Raw genomic sequence first — 23,304 nt, forward strand, 5'->3', positions numbered from 1 at the left:
CATGTTCCATGACATCCAATCTTTTAATTTTGCAGCAGTTAAGTTTTAAGTAATCCTGATTGTGGCTCCCAGATATTTGAATTGTTTCTTTCTGGCCATTTGCAGTATTTTTTTCCTTAACCTGATAGTTCTGTAATTTGGCTATATTGGTCCCTGGCATTTTTCTTTTAGGGTCTCATTCCTTAGGGGATCAGTGAATTCTTTCAATTCACATTTTGCCCTCTGGTTCCAGGTTGTCAGGGCAGTATTCCTTGATAATTTTTTGAAAGATGCTGTCCAGGTCCTCTTTAGATTATGGGTTTCAGGTAGTACATTGGTTCTGACACTGTCTCTCCTGGATCTATATTCCAGTCCTTTGTTCTTCCTGTGACAGATTTATATTTTCTTTTATTTTTTTCCATTTCTTTTATTTGTTTGATTGATTCTTAATGTCTCATAGAGTCATAATATTCCACTTGCCTAATTTTCACTTTTAAGGAGTTGTTTTTCTCAGTTATCTTTTATACTTCCTTTTCCATTTGGCCAATTGAACATTTCAAGGAGCTGTTTTCTTCAATGGATTTTTGTGTCTTCTTTTTCATTTAGCCAATTCCTGCTTTCTAAATCTATGTACAGCTGTTAGGACCAATTGGGGGTTCCAACAGTTACTGGCCACAGCCCAATAAACCAAATATTTCCCAATCAATCTTTTGTGGAATTTGAGTAGAGAAGGTAGGGTCTGGACAGCTAATTTCATAAGCATAGGGAACAGCCAAGTCAAGAAATTTCAGATTGTACTGAGAGAAGAGGAAAGTGCAAGGCAAATTGGGGTAAATTATATCAAATGAAGAGGCACAAAAGACCTATTACAGTAGAGGGAAAAAAAAGGGAAGGGGTGAGCATTGTTTGAACCTCACTCTCATCACATTGGGCTTGAAGAGGGAATAGCATACACACACTCAGTTGGGTATAGAAATTTATACTACCCTATAGGGAAGTAGGAGGGAAAAGGAAAAAAAAAACCCAGCATCAAGAGAGAAATTTCATTTAAAATAACTGTGGAAAATATAAAATATTTGGAGTCTACCTGCCAAGACAAACCCAGGAACTACATGAACACAATTACAAAATACTTTTTACACAAATAAAATCAGATCTAAACAATTGGAAAAATACAGTTGCTCATGGGTAGACCAAGCTAATGTAATGAAAGTTAGTCATCACACAACATGGCTGTTATTGTGTACAATGTTTTCTTGGTTCTGCTCACTTCACTGAGCATCAGACCATACAAGTCTTTCCAGGTTTTTTGGAAATCAGCCTGTTCATCATTTCTTATAGCACAATAATATGAGTAAGGCAATGTGGACACAAAAATCAAAGTGTGTGTGTGTGTGTGTGTGTGTGTGTGTGTGTGTGTGTGTGTGTGAGAGAGAGAGAGAGAGAGAGAGAGAGAGAGAGAGAGAGAGAGATCCTAATGGAACTTCATTCAAGTATTGCATGAGAGGGGTAAAGTTTTTACATTCATTACATTACATTATTACATTCATATACCACAACTTGCTCAGTCATTCCCTAATTGATGGAAATCCTTTCAATAACAGGAGTGGATATAGTTCAAATTTAACTATATAGAACAAGAAAACAAGACTGAGGGTGGAAGGGGAGGAAAGTTGGACAGGCCAGAAAAGAAGCAAAAAACCAAACAAAACAAAAAAAAGGTTGTAAAATAAAATTTTGGAAATATAACTCTCAAATTGTGTCTACAATGTAGATTCTATTTCAACAATTATCTCCATGTCTCTTAGATTGACTTATCATCCAACATTTGAGGATAAAAGAAATTACTTCAATGAATCAGGATGGGACACCATGGTTCCAAATACTGGTGGTACTTGCTAGAAGCTATGGGGAACATGTCCTAAACAACTATGGGAGGCCTAAGTGCACGCTTACTTGTAACATAGGAAATGTAGGTCTCTGTAGCAGGGCTTTTCCTTGGTAATTACTGTTCTTTTTCATGAGTCCTGTGATGAGCTACATTTGCTTTACTTTGCTTATGAGTAAAAGTAGCTGCCTTCAACCACCAAGGACTATAATAATAAATAAAGGTTTCTTCCTCTACCCCCATATTCCTATTGAATTCTTTGGATACTCAGATATTCAAAATTCATCCCTCAGGGGGACCCTATACTAATTAAATTCAAACAAACATTTATTTAGCCCTTAGTTTGGCTAGGAAGTAGGAATACAAAGGTAAAACCAAAATAATTACAAAACTTCAAATTGTTTCATAAAAGAGAGAGCTTAAAATTAATTACTTTCCACATACACAATTATATATTCTGTTGGCATTAAATTTAGGTCATAGAGAAATGGAAACAGTTCTGGTTTGAAGCCAGGGGACTTAAGCTAAAATTCTGACTGTGGTCCGTCAATACCTGGTGACTTTGAGAAACTTACATAACTTCTCTGTGCCTCAGATTCTACATCACTAAAATGATAAGGCTAGACAGACACCTGGCTTATGTTCATTTATGGCTGATATATAGCTATTAGATAGAATACCAATGTCCTTTATCCTGCCTTTTGTGTTATACTGAAGATCTATCTGTTTGATTTTGAGTTTATCAATAACTCTGATCCTAGCTAGGAGATGTTCATATATATACACACACACACACACAGAGATACATGCAGACACACACACACACACCTTTATATTCCCTTTTAATAGGGGTTGATCTGAAACAATTCTTATAGCAGAGCTTGGTCTTACCCAAGGAGCAGCTATCAATTCTTTTACTCCAGTGGAAAAAAATGGCCATGTTTGATTCTTGGCTATTAGTAACAGGAGACTAAGAGCCTTAAGGTGAATTTCAGGCCCTTCTGAGTTCCAGGGTTTCTTATTCCATAAAATGGTCTAATCTGCGTTGCAATTTTCCTAACAGTAGCCACATGTCATGAGAAATTCTGTATGTATACTTTTCCCTCTGGTTAGGCAATAGTGACAATTAAGACAAATGTTGTGATAAATAGTTGTGACTGTAATGATGGTGAAAGAGTGATGAGACTTGCTTTCCTTCAATTTCAAGGAGAAAACTAGGACTAATGTGTGGAAAGTTATGGGAAGGCAGATGTTGGCTCAGTGTGATGAAAAAATTTCTAATTAGAGCTGCACCAAAATGGATATATAATAATTGGAACTAAGAAAATTTTACATTATGACATTTTAGTCTAGCAGAGTTAAATAAATGCCTAGATATTCAATGAACCATTATGACCTGAAATAGAGCCCATAATATTCACCCACAAATCATAAAGAATTATGTGGGTAGTTCTTAATTTACGGAAGAGTTAAATTATAATAATGATATTTATATCAATTATTTTTTCAACAGATAGTCTTTTTTTTCTGTTTAAAAGATAGTGTTTGTTACCTACAGAAACAAGCCCAAGAAGTATATGAACACAATTACAATACACTTTTGACACAAATAAAAGTCAGATCTAAATAATTGGAAAAACATCAGTTGCTCATGGGTAAGCAAATATAATTAAAAATAACAGTTCTACTAAGCTAATTTACTTATTCAGTGCCATACCAATCAAACTACCAAAATTATTTTATAGAGCTAAAAAGAATAGTAACAAGATTCATTTGGAATAACAAAAGATCCAGAATATCAAGGGAACTAATGAAAAGAAATGTTGGGGAAGGAGGCCTAGCCATTGCAGATCTTAAATAATATTATAAAGCAGCAATCATCAAAACTACTTGGTACTGGCTAAGAAATAGAGTGGTGGGTCAGTGGAATAGGTTAGGTATGCAAGACATAGTAGTCAATGACTACAGTAATCTACTATTTGATAAACCCAAAGACCCCAGCTTCTGGGATAAGAACTCAGTATTTGACAAAATCTTCTGGGGAAACTGGAAAACAGTATGGCAGAAACTAGGTATAGATCAAAATCTTATACCATATACCAAAACAAAGTCAAAATAGGTTCATGGTTGAGGTACAAAGGCTGATTCTATAAGCAAACTGGGAGAGCAAGGAATAGTTTACCTATCAGATTTATGGAGAACAGAAGAATTCATGACCAAACAGGATCTAGAGAACATTATGAAATGAAAAATGGATAATTTTGATTACATTAAATTAAAAAAGTTTTTGCACAAACAAATCAATGCAACCAAGATTAGAAGGAAAGTAAAAAATTGGGAAAGGATTTTTACAGCCAGTCTCTCTGATAAGGGTTTCATTTCTAAATTATATAGAGAATTAAGTCAAATTTATAAGAATGGAAGTCATTCCCCATTTGACAAATGGTCAAAGGATATGAACAAGCAGTTCTCAGATGAAGAAATTAAAGCCATCTATAGTCATATTAAAAATGCTCTAAATCACTATTGATTAGAGAAATGCAAATCAAAACAACTCTGAGGTACCACATCACACCTATCAGATTGGCAAAGATGACAAAACAAGAAAATGATAAATGTTGGAGAAGATGTGGGAAAATTGGGACACTAATGCATTGTTGGTGGAGTTGTGAAATGATCCAACCATTTTGGAGAGCAATTTGAAACTATGACCAAAAGGTAAAAAAATGCGTATACGCTTTGACCCAGCAATAGCACTTCTAGGGCTACATCGGAAAGAGATCATACAAATGGGAAAAGGAACCGTATGTAAAAAATATTTATAGCAGCTTTTTTTGTGGTGGCAAAGAATTGGAAATTGAGAGGATGCTTATCAATTGAGGAATGACTGAATAAGTTGTGGTATATGAATGTAATGGAATACTACTGTGCTATAAGAAATGATGAGCAGGTGGACTTCAGAAAAACCTGGAAAAACTTGTATGAACTGATGCTGAATGAAGTGAGCAGAAACAGAAGAATGTTGTACATAGTAACAGCCACGTTGTGCAATGACTAACTTTGATAGACTTAGCCCTTCTCAACAATACAAGGATCTAAGACATCTCCAAAGGTCTCATGATGGAAAATATTATCCACATCCAAAGAAAGAACTACAGAGTTTGAATGCAGATCAAAGCACACTATTTGCTATTTTTTTTCTCCTATTTTGTTTTGTTTCCCCTTTCTTGTGGTTCCACCTTTTGGTCTAATTCTTCCTTACAACATCACTAATGTGAAAATATATTCAATAGGAATGCATATGTATAGCCTATATCAGATTGCATGCTGTCTTGGGAATGGAGGAGGAGCTAAGGGGAGAAAAATTTAAAACTCAAAAGCTTATAGAAGTGATTGCTGATGAATCAAAATAAATTAAAAAAAGAAAAGAAAGGAGGTATAATAGGAAAAAAAATATAGTGTTCTTTTTTTACATTACATATCTTTTCCCCTGTATCCCTCTTTCTCTCTTTCTTTCTCTCTGCATGGAGAGAACTATCCCTCATTATAAACAATTTTTAAAAGAAAAAAGAAGAAAAATATCAGCAAAATTGTTTGATATGTTGAAAAATATCTGATGCTATGTGCAATGCTCCATATCCATTCAGTAAAGTGTCAAGGAAAGATGTCTTCTCCTATCTCTTCTTTGAAATTGATCTTGTTTTTTATAGTTTTGAAAAATTCATGCCAGATTATTTTATCTTTGTATATTCCATATACATTGTTGTAGTCATTGTGGACAATGTTTTCCTGGTTCTATTTGCTTCACTTTAAACTGGGTTGTGTAAGTTCCCTTGTTTCTCTATATTTATCATGTTCATCATTTCTCAAAACATAATAATATCCCATTACATTTTTGTACTGTGATTTGTTTAGCTTTTCTATAATCATTGGTCATCTACTTTGTTTCTATTACTTTGCTAGGACAAAAAAATGTTGCTAAACTATTTTGGTGATTATGAAGCCTTTCATCCCCAAGTGTATATACCTAGCAGTGGAATCTTTCACTCAAAAGGTATGAATATTTTTTCATGTTATTTACATAATTACAAATAGCTTTGAATGGTTGTACTAGTTAATAATATGATAACAATTATCTATTTTCTTTCTAGTTTCCTTCCTCTTTTCCTTTCTTCCTTCCTTTCTTCATTCTTTCTTTCCTTCCTTTCTAATAATTATGAAAATTTCTCTGATGCTTTTTTCCCATCTCTACCTTCCCAAATCTCAGAATTTACTTTCCTCTTCATTCTTTCAGGCAATTCAGCATACAAAATGAAAGGACCAATAATCTGAGTGGTCTAGCCTGAAAAATTCCTCATGTAAAAATTTTAAGTATTTTTTAAATGAGCATACTTTGTAAATTTGTAAATACAAAGAATCATAAAAGAATAAATGAAAATGAATAATTTATTACTATCCTAAACATGTTTTTTACCCTCTCATTAATATCTATGAGAGATGCTCCCTGTCACAAAGTGGATAAGGCCTAGAAGTTTGATGAAGCTTTTATGTTACATTACATAAAGTTTCAAATGAGATACAGAGCCATAATTTCTTTAAGTATAACTAATTAACTGCTTCACATTGAAATATGCTTGAGAGAAGTCTATCAAACAACCAACCATTGGTATTTCATTAAACAAAACATAAAAATCTTGTATCCTTACCTCAATTTGTAAAAGTTGAGAGCTATTCGCAACTTATTCATAGTCGTAAAAACTGTCAAATTTCAAAGATTATTAAAGAGAATATCCTATTATACTTAGGAATTTATTCAATGACTGAGAAATGTCATGATTTAATCCTTATAGAAATACATGAATTTATTTTAACACATGCTTATATTCATTTGAACATCGACATCAAAATAAATTTAAAGATATTTGATTATAAATTTCTAATTGGATGCACATTAGAAAACAGAACTTCAGTGATAAAGTTGCTTTAAAACTTTCCTTAAAATCCTTCATAAACTAAAAAAAAATAATTTTATTTACTTGGAATTTTTCCATCTGTGTTCTGGGCTAGAAATCAAAATTTGCTTCTTAGAGCAAACATTTATATCATTAGCGTTCATGAGGAATTTGTTCTGTCAACCTAAATACTGGTATTTTGGTTGAAAGCTGTTTTTATTATTGCTCATGCTGAATTTAAGTAAAAAAATAAATGGGGATTTATGCTTTAGAGGGGAGAAACAGATGTATATCTGAATAAGAATCAGTACAATGAACAGATTTTTCCCCCTGAAATGTTTTGCTTAATTTCAGTGAAACATGCATTCCAAGTAAACTATAATGAGGAACCTGTTGCCCATTTTCTTCAGATCTCTTCTTCAATTACTGGGGAATAGATTAAAATTCTGTGTCATTCTTACTACAGAAACATTGAACTCCCTAAAGAGGCATTATTAGCTAAGAAGCACTAAGTCTATTTGTCTATATGGTAGCTTTTATCCCAATGGCCATAAATTAACCAGCTGGCATAGCTAATGTATTTTCCTTTTACAAAATTCTTAATGTCTATCGTGAATTGTTTATTTTACTACTAATGATGGGTCTTACTTAGGATTTGCTTCTCCATGGACATTGTATTTTAACTAAGAGATATACTAAACCAGAGAATATAATATATTTTGTCCTATAATTTCAGGGTTGGAAGGGATCTCAGGAGTCATTGACCAACCTATCACTAAATATGAATTCCATTCCCAAACTCCATAATAGGGAGTCATCAGATTTCCATTTGAGACTCACATGATGGGAATCTGTTGCCTTATGATGTAGCTAATTCAATTGTCTAATAGTTTAGAAATTTAGAAAAAAAATAGAATAATTTTAAAATGTTTTATTTATATCTCCTGGAAATATTTCTTATGATACCTCTACTCATTGATTCTAGTCCTGCTCCTCTGGACTCAAGAAGAACTCCTCTTCCACATAAATCTTCAGATCTTTGAAGACAGCTGAACTGTACCCAGGTCTTTTATTCTTTGTCTTAACCTTCCTCAGTCCCTAGAATCAATTCTCATGTGGAATGATTTCCAATCCCTTCATCCTACTTACCCTTCTAAGGATATGTTTCAGTTTGTTGTTGTCCTTAAAATATCTCACTCACAACTGACCATTGTAGAGCCACCTCCCTCATTTGGAATACCGTCTGCATATTAAGAGAGAGATTTTTTTTGATGGCCATTTAATACTATTAGATCTCCCTGACCTTGTCTTTCATTAATACATCAACATATGTTTTATCTTGAGCCATTCTCTTTTTCACAACCAATAGTATTTTATTTTTTCCAATAACATGTAAAGACAGTATTTTTTATTTTTATTTAGTATTTTACTTTCCCCAGTTACATGCAAAAACAATTTTAACATTTATTTTTAAAACTTTTAGTTCTGAATTCTCTCCCTTCCTCCCTCCTCCCCACATCCCCTCATTAAGAAGGCAAGCAATTCAATATAGGTTATGTGTGTGTAGTCATGCAAAACATTTCTATAATAGTCATGTTGTGAAAGAAAGCATAGATAAAAAAATATCAAGAAAAATAAAGTAAAAAAAAGGTATGCTTCAATTTGTATTCAGACACCATCAGTTCTTTTTCTGGGGATGGATGACATTTTTCATCATAAGTCCTTGTCTTGGATCATTGTATTGCTGAGAATAGTTAAGTCATTCACAGCTGATCATCTTACAATATTGCTGTTACTTTGTACACAGTATATTTTACTTTGCATGAGCTCATGCAAGTCTTTACAGGTTTTCTGAGAGCATCCTGCTCATCATTTCCCTAGCCGCATTACTATTCCATCACAATAACATACCACAACTTGTTCAGCCATTCCCCAATTGCTGGGCATACTCTCAATTTCCAATTCTTTGCCATGAAAAAAGAACTGTTATAAATATGTTTGTACATATATGTCCTTTCTCTTTATGTTTTGTTGTGTTTTTCTTCTAGGATACAGACGTTGTAGTGGTATTGCTAGGTCAAAGGGTATACCTAGCTTTATACTGCTTTAGGGATAGTTCCAAATTGCTATACAGAATAGTCAAATCAGTTCACAACTCCAACAGCAACGTACTGATGTCTCACTTTTTTACACATCTCCATCCACCACATGTCATTTTCCTTTTCTATCCTATTAGGCAATCTAATATGTATGAGGTAGTACCTCAGAATTGTTTTAATTTGCACTTCTCCAATCAATGATGAGTTAGAACATTTTTTAATCTGGCTATACATGACTTTGGTTATTTTATCTGAAAACTTTTCATATATTTTCATCATTTATCAGTTGGGGAATGGCTCAGTTTTTGACTCCTTTCTCTATATGTTTGAGAAATGAGTCCCTTATCAGAGAAACTTGTTTCAATTTTTTTTCACAGTTACTATTGCTAACTGTATTTTCCTCCATTCTGTACCCCTCCATTTGTACTATTCTCTCTCTCCTTTCACCCTGTCCCTCCTCAGAAGTTTTTTGCTTCTGATTACCCCTTCCTTTGCCCCCCCCTTCTATAATACTTCACTTCCCTGATCACTTTCCTCTCCTACTTTCCTGTAGGGTAAAATAGATTTCTATATCCAATTGAGTGTGTATATTATTCCCTCTTTGAGCCAATTCTGATGAGAGTTAATGTTCACTCACTTGCCCTCACCTTCCCCCTCTTCCCATCCACTGTAAAAGCTTTTTCTTGCCACTTTTATGTGAGATAATTTACCCCAGTCTACCTTTCCCTTTCCCTTTCTCCCAAAACATTCCTCTCACCCCTTAATTTTACTTTTTTAAACTATCATCCCTTCATCATCAACTCAGTAATTTTATCTATCTATGTATATACCTTCTATCTACCCTAATAATGAGAAAGTTCTTATGAGTTTCAATATCATCTTCTCATGTAGGAATGTCAACAGTTTGACTGTATTAATTCCCTTATAATTTCCCATTCCTGTTTACCTTTTTATGCTTCTCTTGAATCTTGTATTTGAAAATCAAATGTTCTATTCAGTTCTGGTCTTTTCATCAAGGATGCTTGAAAGTCCTCTGTTTCATTGAATGTCTATTTTTTACCCTTAAGGATTATACTCAGTTTTGCTGGGTAGGTGATTTTTGGTTGTAATCCTTTCTTCTTTGCCCTATAGAATATCATATTCCAAGCCCTTCAATGCTTTAATGTAGAAACTACTATATCTTGTGTTATCCTGATTGTTGTTCCTTGATATTTCATTTGTTTCTTTCTGATTGTTTGCAATATTTTCTTCTTAATCAGGGAGGTCTGGAATTTGGCTACAATATTCCTGGGAGTTTTCATTATGGGATTTGTCCTGGGAGATGACGGGAAGATTCTTTTAATTTCTGTTTTACCTTCTGGTTCTATAATATAAAGGTAGTTTTCCTTGATGATTTCTTGAAAGATGATGTGTAAGCATTTTTTTGGGGTATGTAAATAATCCCCACATGTGGCCTTCTAGGTCCTTGGGTGCAGCCTTTAGACTGAGCCCAAGTTTTACAGAACAAATCCTTTTATTTTGTTATCCCTTCAATAATTTTATTATTTATTATTTAGTTATTATTTACATACCAAAAAAGTGCCTAGACATCAGATCTTTTCATTATTTATTATGAAGTTTGGATTCAGTCAAAGAGCTACACTTGAGAACCTAGAGGATCACATGTGGCCCCAAAGCCCCAAGTTCCCCCCTGCTGCCTAAACTGGTTGCCACTCCAGACCAAACATTGCCCCTGTCTTGTAAATATTCATAATGGTTGATTAAACTACTATCTATAATCAATCTTGAGCTCTTTGGCCTCTTCCTTTGGTATCTAAAGAACACTCCACATTTATGGGAGAGGTATAGGGTTCCCCAGCCAGGGGAATTCCATACCTTGCAAAGTGATGTGTGTGTGTGTGTGTGTGTGTGTGTGTGTGTTTTAATATAGTCAAATATAAACAAATTTTAACATACTACAAAATATCAAAGATGACCTCAGGTATAAAAAAAGAATAAAAGAAAAGTAATGTGGGGGGGTATAGTAAGAAAGACCATTAATAAGAATGGTAAAACAGGAAGCATATTACTGAATAAGTATAACCTGTGGTGAATAAACTATATTGAAATGAAAAAGATTCAAAACTTGCATTTTAGGAAAGAAGGAATTACCATGTTCAGAATTGTAACTGTTGAATTTGAGGTTAGAATTCTTTGGAATCTGTGAATGTCTAGGAATTCCAGATGTGTCATTTATCCATTATAACTCTTCTACAAAGAAAACCAAAACAAATTATGTTAATTTGGATGATACTAGTCACATACTATATTTTGATAATATGGATCAAAGTGTAAAGTACAGAAACACTTTGGTTTTGCCAAATTCTGGTTCTGCCACTCGATATATGTAGATTCTTTCTCAGTCTACTCTAGGTCTCCATTTCATCATTAAAAAAAAATAAATTGGACTAGTTCTCTAACATTTCATGCATCTCTAAATCTATATTCCTATGACATTCCTAACTGAAGGAAAGAGTTATATAAATAATAAGACCATGAATTCATTTGTAATGTTTATTTTCTTCATACCAGACATAAGCTTTCAAAGGCAATTGATTGTTCCAACAGAGAGGATTTAAAGTTAGTGGAGACCTGTAAAGGAGGGGCCTCTTTTTTTTTCCTTTTTTCTTTTTTTTTCTTTTTTGGGGGGGCTAGGCAAAAGGGTTAAGTGACTTGCTGAGGGTCACAACACAACTAGTAAGTGTCTGAGACCGGATTTGAACTCAGGTCCTCCTGACTATAGTAGTGGTGCTCTATCCACTAGGTGTGGCCTCTTGGATATCTTTATTTTTTTGGTCAAGTTTGACCATTATATGACTGTAGTATTCACTTTGGATGTTTTGCATGTCCTTTCAATTTGTTACTGTAGTGATTGTGCATATTGTTTTCCTGATTTGTCTTGCTTTACTTTACATAAGTTCATGGCTTTCCATGCTTCTCTACATACGGGATGACATCTTTTCTTATAGTGCTGTAATATTCCATTTCATTCATATGCCACAAGTTCTCTTAGCTATCTCCAAATCAGTAGAGACCATCACTTACTAAAACAGAAAATACATTTGTATTGATTTTTTAAAGTACTATAGAAAAGAAAAACTGATTCAAGATAGCATTATGACTGCCTCATAGTTAATAACCTTCAACATATCTTTTAATGCAATCCTTTGTTGTTTTTGGAAATCCAATAAGTCATCATCTCTGCACCTAAATCTGTTTTGAATTCTTACTTGGAAGTGTGATTTGTATAAATTTTGTAAACACTACTAGTGTATATATTGTTTAACATATTCAACTTTGGGCTTATTATGCATTTCTTATTAAATTAATTTTAATGGATAAATAGATTTTGATAGATTTGAATTCACTGTTACCATGGAGTAACTACATTAAAAAAAGACTTTATCATTAAATTGGGCTATTTAAAACCTTTTTTTCTAATTTTTTAAATGAGCAATAAGAAATGCTTATTAATAGTAATGGAAATAATGGCAATGGAAATGGCAAGTCAAATGAAATCTTTGGTGGATGTCAAAGTTCTGATTTAGATAATTAAGATCAGGGATTAGTCCTGTGGTGTAAGAATGATGATCAGTCTCCCAAGTTTATCTTTAATTATTTGGATTCCTCTGTGTTTAGTTTACAATCATGAAAATGAAGTGAAAGTGACCCTAAGTACAGGTAAAGTATCCTAATGAGCTTTTTTCAAGGGTATGGTCTGACTAGGTCCAGAGATTAATCAATGGTCCAATGATATAACTGCCTGATGGCCCCCAATTTGTTTCAACTATATATTAAGTGAAAGGAGTTTTCTGTCTGGACCTGTAAGGTTTCCTAAATATGTAGCTTTGACCAAAAGTTATGTGTTATTTCTTTTATATTTAAGTAGATATGAATTTCATCTTCCATGGTATTAAGGTATTATCTTTAGGTTATTACTTCCCAGCCTCTCTTTTGTGCTGATGATTAAACAAAATGTTTTATCTTATCTCTGCTTCTTGATCTATTCCTTGATATTTGGGGGCATTAAAATTGGTCAGAGTGCAAAGAGGGCTGACTGACTTGATTTTTTTTCATATGACACATTTTACTTACATGAATCTGACTTGATCTTTTCATATAACATTTAACTTACATGAATCTTTTTATACAACACTTATAACTTTCATGAATGAGTGAATGAATGAATGAATGAATGAGTGAATGAATGACAAATAAAAAAATAAGACATGACTTCCTCTAAAGGAGCTCACATTCCAGTAGGGGAGGCAACACATATAGGAGTTTTCATATTCGTCAGATGGAAAGATCCCATGGTGCTTAGGTTGCAGTGACAAATAAGTGGATAATGATTCTTCTTTAATATCATTTCCACTGATAAAATCATATTGGTTCCTGATGCTGAACCTACATATATATATATATATATATATATATACACACAAAATCTATATATTATATACATATATTCCATGTATATTCTATATTCTGTATACATATAATCTATATATATTCTATATGTATATATATTCTCTCTCTCTATATATATATACACATAGGTTCAGCATCAGGATCCAATATGATTTTATCAGTTTATATATATATATCAATCAAACATACACACGTGTGTGTGTGTGTGTGTGTGTGTGTGTGTGTGTGTGTGTGTGATTTGCTTGAAAAATTGTCAACTGCATCTCGACAGGGTTTGCTCTCCAGGATTATAGTTGTGGATACTTATATTGCTATATCAAAGGTTTTTGGGTTCAGGATTCCAGGATATCCCCATCAAGGTTCAAACGGAGATGGTACTCAAAATGTTGGTGGTTTGACTTGCCAAATATATGGTGCCTTCTGTCTCTCTCACAGGATGCCTTGCTGTTTTAGCTGGGCTGGCTTGCCTACCTGGTCAGTGCCAGGTTTGGGGCTCTGGATGAAAATGAGCAGCCCCTTCTTCACAGGAGCTGCCTCTCTATAAGGTATCTGGGCTAGATGAAGGACCAGTAATCTAAAGGTGCTTACTCCACTCCCAGGACTTTTGCATCTCTATGCCTCTTGATGGTAAATTGGTCAGCACTTGTTTCTGGTAGTGATGAGGAATAAGTTCTTCCTTCACAATGATTTCTCCTTTTGATAATGACAGGGCTGGACTGGAGCCACGTCTCATGGTTTAGGGGACACTGTTATCCCCAAGGCTCTCAAATTCAGGATCTGGGGATGTCACCATCATGGGGGTCTGATAGTGGTCATAATCAAACTTGCCTGGATCGTGCTGCTTCCTTCTCTCCATCAGTGGACTCTTATGCTTTTGCTGCACTGGATTACTTGCTCTATGAGTAGTGTCTGGACATTTATCTACAAACAGAATGACTCATTGGAGTAGAAGGCCTGACATAGAGGGGCATCTTACAAGCTCAGAAGTCTAACAGGGAAGAAGAAACGTAATACTACATGTATGGATATATGTATGGATATTTGTGTTTATGCTATTAAACATTTTTGTATTTATTTTTATTCCAAATGTTAAAAATATCAACTAAAATGAGCACATCCACATACTTAGAGTAGAGCAGAAAGGGCTGTATATGAAATTGTGAATCTCATGTATAGCTTGCTTTTTCTTGTTAAGTAAATAATAAATTTCTGTTACTAATAATACAAAAATACTGATGAATATGTGGGTTTATTTCCTGAAGCTTTGCTGAAATTGCTCATTATTTCAGTTAAATATTAGTTTAGTTTTTTGGTTTCTTTAAATAGACTATCAAATTGTCTGGAAAAATGAGTTTTGTTTCTGCTTTTTCTATGTTCATTTAATTAATTCCTTCCCTTTACTGTAATGTTGTAGTTAATTTCCGGGAGTATATCAAACAATACGGGTAATAGATATCCTTGTGTTATCCATATTGTTGTTGGAAGGCATATAATTGATCACAACAATTTCTGATAGGTTTTCTCATTCCCTTTTCAATTATGAATTCTCTTTTTTCATTTTAATACAATGATATTGGTTTTCCATTCTCTACTTTTAATCAGACAGCAGCCTTATGAGGGAGATACTATTATTAGCCCCTTTTGAAAATGAGATAATCAAGCCTGAGAAAGGTCATGATTTGCCCAAAGTTTCACAGCTATCAAGTGTCCAAGACAGCATTTTAACTTAGACCTTCCTGAATCCAAGTCAATCACTACACTACTTCTCTGCCTCCTAGAGTTTGTCCCCAAATAAACTGACATGTATATTTCTAGTAATGCGGTCTTGAGGAATCAGGAAGACTTGAGTTCAAATTCAGTCTCAAATACTTACCAGCTATGTGACATCAGGATAAATCACTTACCAACATTTGCTTCACATTGCTCTTTTATAAAATGGTGATAATATTATTATCCACCTCATTTTTGGTGAATGTCAAGTAAATATATATATATAAATACACACACACACGCACACATATATACACATGCATACACATACATACACACATGCATCTTAAAGTGTTATGTAAATGACACTTACTGTTTTTGTTGTCCTTGGAGTTATTTTTGTCTTACTTCCCAAATTCCAAACCCACAACTTCTGTAGTGTCCTCCCTTACAGAGAAGAACAGTGAAACAAGGCCAGCTGGGGATGATGTTATCTGTTAAAATATGCAACATCTTGCACCTTTAGCCTTTCCTCTCTCTTCTGAGAGCAAGGAAGTATGTATCATTTCATTTTCTATGCTCTGGAACCAAGATGAGTCATATCATTTAATATTGTCAGATTTTTTTTATCATAGTTTTCCTTTACATCATTGTAGTCATTGCATTTCTTATTTCCTGGTTCTGCTTTCTTCTCTCTGATTCCATTTAAGCAATCTTCCCAAACTTTGGAAGATGTGCATTTTGTCTTTTAGGATTCTGTTTATAAATAAAGCTCCAGAAAGTTCTACTCTGACATCTCATTGTGGTGTGATGATAATATTAGGATCTTGAAAACTAAATAAATGGAACACAACCTGTAGCAGTTTCTTGTGGTTCAGTCATGTCCAACTCTTTGTGATCTCATCTGAGGTTTTGTTGGGCAGAAATACTGGAGTGTTTTGCCATTTCCTTCCCTAGCTCATTGACGGATGAGGCACTGAAGCAAACAAGGTTAAGTGACTTGCCCAGAGTCACACAGCTAGTAAGTGTCTGAGGCTGGATTGGAACTCACAAAAACGAATCTTCCTGACTCCAGGCCAGGCACTCTAGCCACTGTGTCACCTAGCTGCCCTGTAACAATTTCTTCCAAGCTTGAAAGGCTTTACATATGGCACAATGATAGATTATATTCAGTTTATGAAAATATAGCTCATTGTAGTTATCTGGTTTGGAAATATTTAGATGACAAGAAACACATCTATTTTGCATTTCTAAATGTAAATATATAACCAACATTGTATCCTATACAATGTTCTGCACATGATTTACCCTCAAGTCTTAATGCACATTTAATTATCTAAATGCTAATTAACATTATGATTTTTCTCAGTATCTTTAATATGTTGCAATGGATAGAGAACTAGCTTCACAGCCAGAAAGACCTTAGTTCAAATGTCTTTGACATACGATGTCAACATGAGCCTCAGTAATTGACTTAACTTATTATTGTATCACGAAACTCTCTTAGAATATAAGGCACAGAGAAGGTGTCAACCAACATTGATAGAGCGTGTTTCTTCATCCAGGATTTCCTTCTAACAGTGAAATTACAGGTCTGATTCCCAACCCTTACTTACCTAACTTTCATCTTCTAAGTTGAAAAACTACACTGAAATTGCTATTGTTTTTTTCCCTTTTATCTACAGTTGAAGTAAACAGTCCTTGAGCTTTGTACCTTCATTGTCTATAAAGGGAGAATAATATTTATCTACCTCATAATCCTTTTAATGTTCACATCAGGGTTAGGAAACTGCTTAGTAATGTGTGTATCAAAGCAATATCCATTTACTACCTCGTTCCCCCGATACAGTAAATGTCTTTAGTAGATGGAATTTTATTTGAATGCAATTATTGAATGATGTATAGAAAATTGATTTCTTTAAAGATCTGATCTAACATATAGGCAGAGAGTTCCCACAGGCTACATAAAATGAGTTTATTTGTCCTGGCATTAATGAAAGAACATGGGAAGTGGGCAGGAACTGTTCTCTATTTCTAAGTGCAAACTTATAAGAAATAAACTCTAATTGGAATAGGAAGAATAAAGTTTTGACATAAATGGTTGCTCTAAAATATTTAAACGTATCATTTATCTCATTGATTGGGGTACTCACTTCACCAAATCAGAATAAATCTCAACTTATGTCTGCCCATCCTGTGAAACTCATGCCCACATCCTCCCAAAAAAAGTTGTTCCAGGGGAATTACCTAAATTGTTAGAGATATTCCTTACATTCTCTTGACATTGCAAGGGTATGAGTTTAGCCCTCTGGCTGTTCACTTTCAATTTTCCACTGTTCTATAAGCTCATCTTCTCTTCCTATCATACAATTGCTTGAAGAAATCCTTCAACCCTCATTGTCTTCAGAGTTCCTCATTGATTGTGTTATCAACTATTCATACTCACTATTTGCCTCTTCATTGCCTTTCATGTGATACTCATATTTAGGTTTTTGGAGGCATTGGTGTTTCATATCTCACAGTCATGTAGTAATGCTGATAAAATATCAATGTGTAAAAGACAGGCATTTGATTTCATGTAAAATTTGGGGTAAGTAAAAGAACTATGCAATTCATCAAAAATGATCTAGTCAGCTCTCCATTTGATTAACTCTGGGCTCAGCTCATTGCACATCTCAACTGTCTGTCCCAATTACATATTTTGTTGGACAAGATCTATAGAATGTTGTTTTGGCATGACTCTGGACAGTCACCTTGCAATTTGTGTTTGATGTTAGAGTGGAATTAAACAATTATAAGTCATTCAACAGTTAACAAAAAGACATTTACTGACTATAATGCATTTTTAAAAAAATATGTCAGAGACTACATGGAGCTCCTCAGGGTAGAAGCAACAAAGAAATCATGTCAAATCCTGAGGTGGTACAGCGGATAGAGCCCTGGACCAGAGACAGCAAGATCTGAGTTCAAATTTGGCTTTAGACACTTAATAGCTGTGTGTTCCTAGGCAAGTCACAAAACTTCTGTTTTTCTCAGGTTCCTCAAATGGGTATAACAGCATCTGCCTTTCAGGGTTGTTTGTGAGGACCATATGAGATTATATTTGTAAAGTGCTTAGCACAGTACCTAGCACCTTGTAGGAATTATAGAATTCTTTCTTTCTTTCCTCCCAGACAGTAGTGCCTCAAGTATGGTTTCAAAAGTGTGAAGGAAAGATAGTCTAATTTTTGTGGGGTAGTAATTAAAATATTACTTCCACCAAAGATGCCCATTCAATGTCCATGTTATAATCTGGGCAAATGATAATTTTTATCCATTAATTTTGTTTGTTTTGTTTTTGTGTCTTTGAGTTTTGAGCCAAGTTTCTTTGAGTGATTACAGATCTCATCCATGAGGCTTTTCAATATCCTAGGACTTGATTCAACCAAAGTGAAGTCATCCATGAACAAGAGAATATGGAAGATTTGACTATTGATAAGAAATTCTTTTTTTTTATCTGAACTCTGTTTTGGAATCTCTCCATCATAGTGATGAATAACTTTGGATCACATACATTTATTTCTGTTATGCTTCACCTGCTATTCTTCTCAGAAGTTCACTTAATAGTTACCTCCAATGCTCCAAAAGTCTTTAATTATCTTTATGTGTATATGATAGATACCTTTTTATAGAAGAGCCTATAAGGAAACATTTTACTTCACTAAATCATGTGTTTTATTATGATAAAAATAGCACAATATGATCTCATAATTATATAACATAATTATATATAATTGTGAAATAGTGAAAACCTAATCCATTGTTGAATGAAAGTATGATTCCCCTCTTCTAATTCCCTCATGGAGAATGCCTTGAATTCATGTACTTCTCATAAATATTTTGCACAGGTGAGAAAATAGGCATATGTTCAATATTATGATACTCATAATATATTTTTGGTTCTCCCAATCTTTAACTCAGTTCCTCTCTTTCTCTGTCTATTCTCTCTCTGTTTCTCTGTCTCTGTCTGTCTGTCTGTCTGTCTCTCTCTTTCTCTCTCTCTGTATATATATAATATATATACACACATATATATGTATATATGATAGATAGAGATATAGATATGTTTATGTGTGTGTTACACCCAAAAAGAGTGAAATTGATGCATGTACTAATTGATAATGCGGGGGTATTTGGTGATCTGATAGAAAACTTTTCTCCATTGGGAAGCTAATACCAATACATTAATGTCAAGAGTAATTGATGTAAAATTGATGTAAAATGTATTGTTTTTCAAGGAGAGTTTATGCTTCTATCTTACCTTAAATTTATTATCAATAATTCCAAACAAATCTAAATATTGCTTCCAAATTAATTAAAAAGTTAAGCCAAACCATCTTGATAATACTTTGATATGTATGGATGACAAAAAGGTATATGTCTCCACACATTGGATAGCTCCATAATTGAGTACAGTAGCTCTTAAGCATTTGTGTCATGGGCCCTTCCATAACCTAGCAATATCCATGAACCCTTTCTCTGAATTACATTTTTAAATTTATATAATGAAATACAAAGAATTGCAAAGGACAACAATTATGATGAGATAGTTATTTTTTTTAAGTTCATAGACTATGGTTAAGAACTTTTGATCTAGCAATTTTTTTCAACAACATCAGCATGTTATTTGACTCAAAAATATAAAATCTCTAACCTATTTTAAAAGAAAGATTGAAGACTTTTAACCTGAATTCCAAGGTCAAAAATGAAACAATGTAATAAGAAGGCATGACTTACAAATTCTTTGGTCTTCCACTGGGGAGACATTTCAAGTATAAAACTATCAAGGAAAAAATAGTGGCTAAATATCTTAAGAGACTTACTGACATCTGGAAGTCAAATCCCGATGGAAAGAGCATATTTAAAGCAATGAAGTCAGTGAATACTTTGGGAATCGTAAAATTAACTGTGATATGTTTGGAAAGTATCCTAATAAAAACAATAACAACAAACACAGGGCACACAAACCTAAGGTAGCTATAAAAAGAGGAATAGGAATATTGAATAGCCAAAAAAGGAAGATGCTGATAGATATTCCTAGGGCAGATGGATGAAAGGTCAAATCCTAAAGAAATATTTTTGGAACAAGCAAGTCTACAATCATGATTTCATCTTAGTAAAAGCCTCTACTCCAATGAATCTTCAGAGAATGTAATGGTGCCTGTCTGTCACTCACCTAACCTCCCACCAGCCACCAGGTTGCTTTAGCTTGAGGGAAACAAAACAAAGCACTTCAATCCAGCTTTGATCTGCTCTGAAAAGTTTATGAAATATTAATAAATTAAAACTCATTGAGATTCTCTCTCTCTCTCTCTCCCTCTAACACACACACACACACACACACACATAGAAGAACACACACAAGCAAGAAGCCGTTATAGTAATTTATAAAGTAAGCTAGCTCTGAAGTACTAATTAAATCAGGAACTATGAAGAGAGTAACTAACAGAGAAAATTTGGAGCAAATTTCTTCTATATTGGGGAGAGGAAAGAGGGTCGGGTGATTAAATATGTCACTCTTACCCAGATGTTCTAAAGAGAAACAATTCAACAAACTTTATTACACCACCCATTGCTAATATTTTCTTCTTTTTAGTCTCCCAAATGAATTTTCATTTCCATATGTAAATATGTGTGCATATATTACACATATGAGTATATATATATATTATATGCATGTATGTACATGAATATGTATATGTATATGTACATACTATACAACTTATTTGGATTCTTCATCCAGTCAATGCATTGGCAGCTTCTAGCTTTGTTTCATGCAAAAGTTGAGCTACTTACATTCCAAGAAAAGTAGATTTCTCCTTCAGTGGAAATTACACTGCTATCCATCTTAATGAAATTCTCAGGTATTCTAACTCCTTAGAGAAAATTATATAACAGTCTTATATAAAAGAAATTCTTGCCCCAAAAGACACTTTGAATTTTTTTTTACTATAAAAATCTGTCCTATAATTTTCCTCATGAAAAATATTCAACTATAAATAGTGAGAAAGACCATTTTTAAAGTGTCATAGAGGATGTGGAATGTGGTATACAGTCAACCATGGGGTCTGTTGCTTTATTGGTAAGCTTCTTTTCCCCTATGTTACAAGAAAGGGCTCTGTGGGAGAGAGAGGGAGAACTGTCCTGTAAAAAATGAAAGGCATTGATGAAATTTTCAGTATATAAATAAATAAAGTGCTATTATAATTTTCCATAGTTGGAAAAAATAAGGAAAACTATAGTTTTGTTTTTGTTTTTGTTTTTGCTTAAAGTGAAGTGATATAATATGTGAATACCTGTGTGTGTAAAAAGATGTTGGAAGTGTTATTCATTTCCACAATTGATCATATATTTTGCAAAAGTCTTCATAATATAAATCTTGTAAAGATCAATTTCCTCTAGGACATTTAAAATGTCATTACAACATTTACAACCATCTTGTCAGTACTACTGATCACAAGGTACACCTATAGAGCCCACAATTTCAGTTGTAATAAAGAGAAACACTTTGTTGAAAATATTTAACTTCAGAGAAGTAACTTACTTATATCATAGAAAATGGATAAGGAGAGACTAGGAATGGATTCCTTTCTGTTGGCTCATTTTTCAAACATTTGGAATACACTGGGCTGTTGAGAAGACATTATAGCTATTCTTAGGCAGGGTCTATATGCAGATATTTTAAATAAAGTGAAAAGGAGTGTGATGTAATGGATAGAGAACAATCCTTGAAGTTAGAAAGACCTGGGTATAAGTTCTGCCTATGACATATGCTGACTTTGAAACTATGGGAAAATCACAATTGCCTCAAGGTCTCAAACAACTCTCTAAGACTTAGTAGTTGCAGAATTGTTGCTTATCTGCATCGGTAGAGGAAACTTCCTTACAAAGAGTTACTTAGATTGATGAAATCACTAATCTAGACTCCCACTTGCCCTCAAAAATGGGGTGGAATAGGGTTCAGGGTCTCTTCTATGATACAGAATTATAACATGACTGTGACTCTCATCCCTTGAGGGATATGACAGTAAGATCAAGACTTCTAGTCATTTCTAGCAAGGAAAGACATTGAGCATGGTCTGGTGATAGATGAGATGATTTTTGCCTTAGTTCCAGTCTTATTTAGTTCAAATTCTCTTTACCAAGAATTTTTTTTTAACTAAAGCAAATCTCAGACCACATACTAAGTTGTAAAGGAGTTTGGAATCTGTATTAGTCAAAAGAATACCTTCACCAGGAAGAAGCAAGGCTTCATTGAGTTGAAGAAAATGGGCCCCAGAAATAGTTGTGGGGCATATATAAAATATCAGTACTTGAAGAAAAGAGGTTGGGTGCATGTCTAATTGGGACAGTGACCCTAAGTAGTAATATAGAGCTATAATTTGAAGAGATCTCAAAGGCCATTTAGTCCTACCCTCATATTTTACAGATGAGGAAAGAGAAGTCCAAAAAGTTTAAATGATATGACCAAGGACACAGAAGGTGGCAGTCTTTCCACTCTTCTTTGCCTCAGTGGAGTTGCAATACATAGACAGAAAAGCTAACACCTGAGAGAGAGAAAAAAAACATGAAAGTTTAAAAAGTAGTAAGTTTTAGGGAATTACTTTATTGTAATCCAATCTAACAAATTATATTGCTTTTAACCAATTGTATAAATCATTTACTTCAGAAACCACCTTAGATAAGCTGGTCTCCTTTCTATTATTTCTGAGACAAATAATCACCACGAACAGTACATTTCCTCACAGAAATTTTACTCTGGGCTATTTTTGGTAGAATAAATGAAAAATTGAAAATGTTTAAATAACATTGTTTCAGGAATAAATAATAAATTATATTAACAATAAGAGAATGATATGATAAAATGAAAAAAGAGAAAGGAAATAAAAAATATAGAAAATATACCATTTGAAAACAAATTTATAAGTAGGTAACATTAATAACAACCAATGAAGGAAACTAGTATTCTGCTTTTTTAAAGAAATGTATAATATATATGATATGTATTAAATAACATACATCATACAAAATACAGGATTCTGCAACTAAACATTTCTCCTTTGAATATTCTAAAACCTACCAAGGTAGATAGATACTAGACAACAAGGCTTATGATTTTACTGATCTCCAATTAAGGAATTCCTTCATCTAAAGTTGGGCAGTAGTT

The sequence above is a fragment of the Vombatus ursinus genome, unplaced genomic scaffold, assembly GCF_900497805.2.
Source record: "Vombatus ursinus unplaced genomic scaffold, bare-nosed wombat genome assembly UNPS02003292.1, whole genome shotgun sequence".
Classification (NCBI taxonomy): domain Eukaryota; kingdom Metazoa; phylum Chordata; class Mammalia; order Diprotodontia; family Vombatidae; genus Vombatus; species Vombatus ursinus.